Source organism: Octodon degus, unplaced genomic scaffold (genome assembly GCF_000260255.1).
Source record: "Octodon degus isolate 3935 unplaced genomic scaffold, OctDeg1.0 scaffold00054, whole genome shotgun sequence".
NCBI classification, from domain to species: Eukaryota; Metazoa; Chordata; class Mammalia; order Rodentia; family Octodontidae; genus Octodon; species Octodon degus.
Genome location: NW_004524630.1, coordinates 2,471,503 through 2,479,419, shown reverse-complemented (window position 1 = coordinate 2,479,419; position 7,917 = coordinate 2,471,503). Strand labels below are relative to the sequence as shown.

At 45.4% G+C, this 7,917-nt stretch overlaps 1 protein-coding gene across 5 annotated transcripts in view; it reads right to left on the bottom strand.

Annotated features, from left to right (window-relative positions):
* Window positions 1–7,917, bottom strand: part of Plag1 (PLAG1 zinc finger) — a 46,036-nt gene that overhangs the window by 12,468 nt on the left and 25,651 nt on the right. For 2 of the 5 annotated variants that reach the window (XR_002821549.1, XM_004633366.3), the window contains exon 1: window positions 6,484–6,590. The exons of 2 other annotated variants lie outside the window; for them this stretch is intronic. The gene's annotated coding sequence lies outside the window, so the exon portion shown is untranslated. Of the gene's footprint in view, window positions 1–6,483; window positions 6,591–7,917 lie in introns of those variants that run through there. One more of the 5 variants, XM_023717742.1, reaches the window with a different exon arrangement.

Sequence of the window (7,917 nt, the reverse complement as noted above, 5' to 3'; positions counted from 1 at the left end):
AAAAAAAAAAAAAGAATTTGATGGCAAACAAGTAAAACAGTTGAGGACATTCAAGCATCATTACAAAATTACTAAGGGAGATGTGAGAACAGTGTTATCACAGTGTAAAAGCCAAGAAAAATACAAAGTTAGACCAAAATATGATTTTAAAAAGTTAAAAGCCAAAGCTCCATTCCGCTGTAAAGCATAGTCCATGCATAAATGGAAGAACTGAATTCTGCACATCAAAACTGCAAAAACTGGGAAGTTAGCTTTGGGAATACTTACTTGCCCCAGCACATAGCTTTGGGTGGGGTGGGTAAGAGCGCGAGAGACCACCGTGTGTTACGCTGTCCTAACCGCATGCGTGCTGGCTAAGGACAGCGTTTTCAACTTTAGCGGAGCACCTCCTTGGAGTTCAGAGACCGCGCGGCGTGGGCACATGCACCAGCCTCGCCACGCTAGACCCAGGGCCATAAACGCTCACAGGTTCAGCAGCACGTGTGCTGTCCAGCGGGGCTGCTGCCCTCAGCCCCTTCTGCTCCCGCTCTGTGCACCTCCCGCCAAGGGCAGTCTGGCCAACCCATTTGCAGAGGGAAGAACCCTAGCCCACTTGGAAGGTCAGAGGCGGGCAGTGTCCCTTCTCCATTAGCGCTTCTAGCTATGATCTCTAGAAGGGCTGAGAGACAGTTTATAAGGAAACTTTATTTTTTTCTTTTCTCAACCACTATAAATTTTAATGATTTTCAAATACAGTCATAATTTATTTATTACTATCATTCAGTGATATTTTAAAATACCTTAAGTATTTTAATACAGCTTAAACTTATGTATCTTGTTTGGAGATATTCCAATACAGTCTACAAATTACCCCTGCTATATATTATATAATCTGAAATAAAATAATAAAGCCCCGATTTTAGGTTATTTTAAGATATAACTCCCAAATTATGATTAATTTCCCTAAATTCAGTCAATTTTGAATTCTCCTAAATAGTCAAAGAACTGTTATTTCCCCAAACAAAGGAAGTGAAGGGTTAATTAGAATGAACTATTTGATCTATCTAGCTAGCATTTATGCAATCCTAACTAAAATTTCAACTAAAATTATTTTTACACTCTCTTATGGGACAAAGAAAAACTTTAAAAGCACTGGAATTGCACTTGGAAGGCTGCTACAAATCTTACACTCGTAGTTTTTTCTTTTTAAAGTTAAAGAAGCCCTTCAAGTGACGCAAACTCTCCCGTGCCCGGGTCTGAAGAACTTTGAGGAGTAGAAATAGGTGCCCCCATTCAAGGCTGCGCTAAGAACCGTTTCGGGCACCCTCCAGCTGCTGTGGCACAGCGCGGGCACCGGTCCCGGCCAGCGACCCCAGCTACACAGATCTGGCAGGCAGAGGACACGCTGCATTGCGCGCATGCGTACTCAGGCTTATCTTCCTGTGTTTTACGTTATTCTAAAATAGTGATTCACACAGAAAAACAATCAAAATGAATCACATATCAGAAATACAACTTGTTTCTGCGAGATGACCTCCAAAGAACTGACCTGTAGTTAACCCTTCTGTATCTTAAACTCTGCTCTTGGAGAGTCCAGCTGCACATCGCAAGCCGGCCTGGACTCCCGCTGTGGCCGCGACGGGCCTCCCCGCGTGGCCACTCTCTGCCTTCAGGCCTTCAGAGCTGGGTTCCAGGCGCTCACCGCCTGACCAAGCTGAAATTCTAGTTTTGACAGCTTATTTGTTAACAGCTGTAGATTTCCACAATACTTACCTGCATCAAAAATTGTTTCCTATTTCAAAGTCAAAGAGGCTTTGCTAAGGGCATATGCAACCAATCCCAATGCTTTTTCTCCTTATGCTAATCATAAAGTATTATTAGTAAACAAGGCAGAACTGTAACAGTTGCTTAAAATGTTTTCCGTAGAGCAAATAAGGTAGATTACAAAAGGGAACTTACCAGTTGATAACTTTTAACTTATGTGTATGAAACACTAATAAGAGTTTTGAATAATACGAAGTAATTAACAAGAAAAAAGTCAAGAGTGAACTTTAAAGGACAACAACATACTCAGAAGTTTTAAAAGACAGCTTCAATGATTGTGTGGTAATGTTGAAATGCTTACAGCAGTCGATTACCAAGGGTCTGTAAAATCACCTATGAGTAAAGAACAACGCCCATCTTGCAGTTATAAAAACCTAAGAGAGAAGGAGCAACAGACCGCAGGCGCGAAGTGCAGGGCCACCACAGTCTCACTGCAGCTCTCCACAAGAGGCAGTAAACTACTGGAGTCCAACGACCTGCTTACTCATGAATACTTGTAGAGGTAGACACAGAATATACTTATTCCAGTCAAAGATAAACAGTACGGATACAATTTGGTTCAACAAAATACCTTTCTGTTACTCAATTTGTTGAACCAAATTGTATCCGTACTGTTTGAAGTCTTCAATTAAAATAACAGAATTTACAGTAATGAAGAGCTCCTTAAAATGTTTATTTTGCTTCAGAAAATAAGTATTCTCTGGATGATCTCAGGATCAATTAGCGCAAGTAAAGAACATCAACCAAGCCCGATTCTAAGGAAAACTTCTAAAGTGCAAACCTGGGCACAGCACACAGCAGGAGAGCTGCTGGGCCCAGGGCGCGCTGCTGACCTCTAGGGGCAGCAGACGGGAGCCAGGGCCTGGGCGGGAGGCGCCAGAGAGCCGGTGCAGCGCCTCTGGCGGGCCACAGGTCCTCAACAGACTCTTGTGTAACCCAAATGCGGAAAGCTATAGTACTTATTTTCCTCTATTACCTGTCAAAAAGATGCCTTTTTAATTGCTATTTGATATTTTCAGTTGATTTTGAGTTAATTTATCAAATGGGCAATTTTTGAAAAATGTAACAAAAAGCTGCAGTGATACTTAGAAACATTCTTCAATATAAAATAATAAAAATAGAGACGTGAAGGAAAACTGCCAATCTATTTGCTTTTAAGAACCAACAGGAAGGGTTGGCCAGATAGGTCAGATGACTAAGCACACCAGCTTAGGCAGACACAGGGGCCGGGGATTCGAGCCCCAACCTGCTGTGCCAGCCCCACCCGTGGGGTACACTGAGACTAGGTGTGGTGGTGTGCATTGTAATCCTAGTGCTTGGCAGGCTGAAAACAGGAGGATCACTACAAGTCTGATCTGTAGCGAGGCCCTGTAGACCCTGTACTTAATATATATATGACTAAATAAAGTCCCATGTTAAAAAGAAAAAAAGAAGTAACCAACAGGAAAAGGCCAACACACTTCCACATGGGCACCCCAGGGCTCCTCGAGCCCCCAGCTTGCCCGGTCTCCCACACTGGGGGGTGAACCTTCTCAGGCTGTGCTCGCTAGTCATGCAGACCAAATGAACAGACAACCTGATGAAAATGGAATGGTAAAACAAATGGTGTCTTCTAATTCAGAAATTCTTTCCTTGGTTATTTAGTTTAAGGAGAAAAACGCCACACTGACTTAAAAAGCTTTTCTCAAAAAAAAAAAAAAATCTAATTAACTTAGAAGCCAGCACTCTTAGAGTTGGTAATATTTTACCAACTATAAATTACGTGGTAGGGAGAGGGTTCCCCCATGACTCTAAATTCATATCAAAATAAGAAACTAAGAAGTATGGATGGGGTTACAGTTGAGTTTTTTCATTTCTGCACACAGGGAAATTAGTCTTGTGAAGAGAAACTGAGAGGAGATTTGTGTGGAAGGGAGGGAAAGATGCAGAGACAAAGAGAGGTAACTAAAGTCATCATACAGGCTAAGACATTTAATCAATACTCTAGTTGTAGAGGGTTTCCTGGGCCTTTAAAAAACAACGTGTATAACACATTTCCAAAATATTCAATTGTAGCTAAGACTATGGAGTAGCCGTTGGTCACATATTCCAAATTGTGATGCGTTTTCTCTCTCGTTACTGTAAACGCCTTATAAACAGCTTCACACTGAAGGGCCCAAACAATCGCGCATGCGCGGGACTGGCCTACCGCGACTAAAGGCACAAAAGCAGAGCAACTCGGGCCTCGCGTTTGAATTCTCAGTCACTAACACCAAATCCCTCTATAAAGCCAGATGAAATTATAGAAATCAGAAGTGAGGTAAGAAAAGTTGTAAGGAAACAAGCGTGACTTAGTTTTCAAAGCTCACGGGAGGGCTGGCTCTAAGCTGTCTCAAAGAAATGCCGCGCTGCCCAGGCTCGCGCCCCAGGACGCAGAAGCGCGCAGCGGGCCGGGGGTGCAGGGCGGCCCCCCCAGTGGCGCTCACACACAGAGACAGCATCACCAAAGCCAGGCACGGCCCAGCGCGTCATCAAGCGCCTCCTCAAGCCATGCCCGTGTAGCTGTCCCAGATGAAAGCAATTGACGAACCCCAAGCGCCGGCCCCTCCATTCCACCCAGTGCAGGTTCTGGGCGTGGCTGCTCCCGCCCTGGCCCCGAGGCCGCTGTGGACACCCCAAAAGGCAGGCACCGCTAGAAGAGTGGGTGCCACACAGCCCTCGACCAGGTCTACGCGGCGAGAACGGGTCTGACAGCCTTCTAGGCCTTTTCCTGCCGGCGTGCAGGGTGGCTCCTCTTGTCTCACTGGACTCCCTGTGACCACGAAGTCACGCTCAGGGACCCATTATTTGTCGTGTCCTCAGCGCCTGGCCAGCAGCCTGCTGTACTAGAAATTTAATACCTGCTGAACACAGCCGCAGTCCCTCTGTAAGTTCCAGGAGTGAAAGCGCACAGGGGACAGGCTTCAAGGCTGCTGAAACAACTACTTGGTTACGAGCAAGCTCAGGAGAAACCTGGAGAAGTGCGTGGCTGGTGCGCGTCTGCAGAGGGCAGACACGGTGAGCCCCGCGGCATGCGGCATTCGCGGCGCTGCGGAGGGGCTGCCGAGAGGGGCTGCCGAGAGGGGCTGCCGAGAGGGGCTGCCGAGAGGGGCTGCCGAGAGGGGCTGCCGAGAGGGGCTGCCGAGAGCGGCTGCCGAGAGGGCCCTTGCCTGGCACGCGTTTCCGAGGACGTCTGCCTCTGCACGTTGGGTTCTACCAATTCCTTAAGCACACATAACCTAAAGCACACATCACTGCTGGTGGTGCCGTGTCATTTGGAAATAGACAATGATATTTTATGGGTAGGAAAAGGGAACGAAGTAAAATTATAAATCTTTAAAGACAATATTTTCATGTGAAACTAAAATATGAGGATGATATTGAAAATGTTAGAAAATTTCTGATTATTGATGTAGGAAAATCAAAAAAAGAAAATATGTATAAACAGAGAGTGGCCCAGTAAATTTTTTTCCTTTTCTAGCTACTAAAAATAGGTTCATTAAAGTTTAAAAGCCACAATGAATATGAAAAAACCAAGAAAAACTACAACTTACAACTCTAAAATATCATTAACATTCTTTTATTTTAGAAAATATTTATGGCGCACAGATGGCTAAAAGTTTATGCTGTTGACTTAAATGCTTAATCTCCATAGAATGTGCTTATTAACATAACCCTTTACCCAGGTCACTGTATGCACTTTTAGCTTGGTTGTGAAGCTCCGCTCACATGCACCGTGAGGCCCGTGCAGCCCTCAGCCTGTCTTTCTCTCCCCAGGTGGCGGCCTCTGCCCGCGGTCAGTGAAGGCTGAGGAACTTCAGCCCGGCTGCGGGCACGCCCACCTTGCCCTTCTCGATGTCGTACTGGTCACTGGAGCCACAGCCTCTGCACCAAGCTAAGCCCCACTGCCCTTCTTTCTTACTTTGGGACAGGCTCTCGAAGTTGCCAAGTTGCCCAGCCTAGGTGCAAACTTCTAACCCTCCTGCTGCAGCCTCTCGAAGTGCGAGGGTTCCAAGCTCTGCCCCACTCACTTAAGGCTGGGAGTCCTGGGCTCTACACCTGTGTCTGAGGTGCTGCAGACAGACTTACCTGCTGGTGCCAGACCACGTGTGCCTGGACTTCCAGACTGCCACCGAGCTGCAGCTATTGGTGGGAACTCTATGGGCTCATCTGTCCCCTTCCCAAGGCGGCCCTGCTAGCAGTGCGCCTGGCAGAGGCGCACCTTGCTACACCGTCTGCCCCATACCAGGGGGCACGTCTGATCCTCCTGTCTGCCTGCCCACAGTCCATCAGATCCTTCCCAGAAGGTGGAGCTACTGTGGCAACATGGCATGATCTACTGCTGTGGGCAGGATCCAGAGGAGGGAAGACTTCATAAAGAGCTCATTCGTGGGCTCTTGTGGAAGACACGAGCACTCACAGCAGCTATGTACTCTGTGCAGAGAACAAGGGGGATGGCTCTGAGCCTTCCAACAGACTATACCTACCACTGAGGTCCTGCTGATTGCAGTCCAGCTGGCTGGGCGACCCTCAGGCTGGACGTGGCATGCTTATTATGTGGCATGCTTTTCAAAGCTTTTAGTATTGCATCTGGCATTATTTGGGAGCTGGAACAACTGGCCACTTTGAAAGTCATGCCATATAATGACAAAAGCCACCTACCTGAGACCCCCTGCTCCATACTCTAACAAGGCAATCTTATTAATAGACCATCACAGAATGAAGCATTCTGGGTGCCAAATACCGCCAAGGCAGCACCAAGAGGCAACCTAAAAAGAAAAGAAGAGTTAGTTTGAAGTTCCACAAGTCAGGCCTATCTACGTAATTGCTATGAACCAAACTATTTATCATCTTTCATTCATAGTAATTCTACTTCACGGAAAAAATCTCCTACCTTAAATGGTTACAACATTCACAGTACACTGAAAAATGAAAAACACATCCGTATCTCTAGGGTCATGTGTTGCCCCTTGTATCAAAGCTGTCTAAATTACTCACACTTTCCTCACATTTACTGTTCCACGCTTAGTGCCACTCACAAGTTGGCTGCTTGTTTAATATTCTAAACATAATCACTATCTTTACTGGAATACAGCTTTCAGAAAAAACCTTTTGCGTTGCCTATCAATTCACTGCTCCGAGACATGGCTAAGGAGAAGTTCTGCTCCACCAGGGCTTTCCCAGTTCGGTTTCCACAGAAGGATGCAAACCTCTGAGTGTCCCAAATTGAAGGCAGTACAAAGACCAGGGTCAAGTTTTAGCTCCTGAATTCACCTCTACAATGTGACTAATACGTGCTACCAAGTGCATTCCCAAGACCAGGCTCATCTTCAACAACATACAAAGAAACAGCAGACGAATTCTGTAGTATTACATCCTCTAGTTATGCTGTGTCCCCTTGTTGGTACAGATTATGAAGTCTGACTTCCAGGCCCATAAATAAGACAAGAAAGGAATGCCAGAAATTCTATGCAGAAACCAGGGTTTCATGTCCCTAAAAGACATGTTACACAGTTAGCCTTCTATAAAGCTAACTATCTGATACTGATACAATGAGTATCGCCTGCAGCATTATTCTGAGTACGGCTGGCAGTAACGACCACGACCCTGTTCTCAGCGTGTACCAGACAGCAACGGCTGCAGAGCACATCTCTGGTTGAGGCCCTCAGTGGTGCTTTGACTCCTAGCACCACCATCCCCATAAAAAATAAATGAAAGAAGTACAACTGTTAAGTCAGACCTGCTGCAACCGTGCTGGTAGCGATCAGTGTGACAAGCCAACAGTTGAAAGCAACAAAATAGTATTATGTGGGGTAAACAAGTACCACACAAGGCAAAATGTAAAAGGACTAATAGGGATTTTGCATGTTTTTTCACCTTGAAAAATCTCCAATTAAAGAAGGCCAGATGTGGGACTGTCCTGCTTCAAGGTTGTATATTGTGAGATTTTTGGACTTATGTGCAAACATGAGAAGCATAGAATTCTTTATCCTATTTTTAAAATATAATCTAATTTTTAAATGTTCTTTATCATATTATGTAGGTACTTAAAGTTCAACATATCAATACTTGATGAAAAATACCTGTTCCTTATTA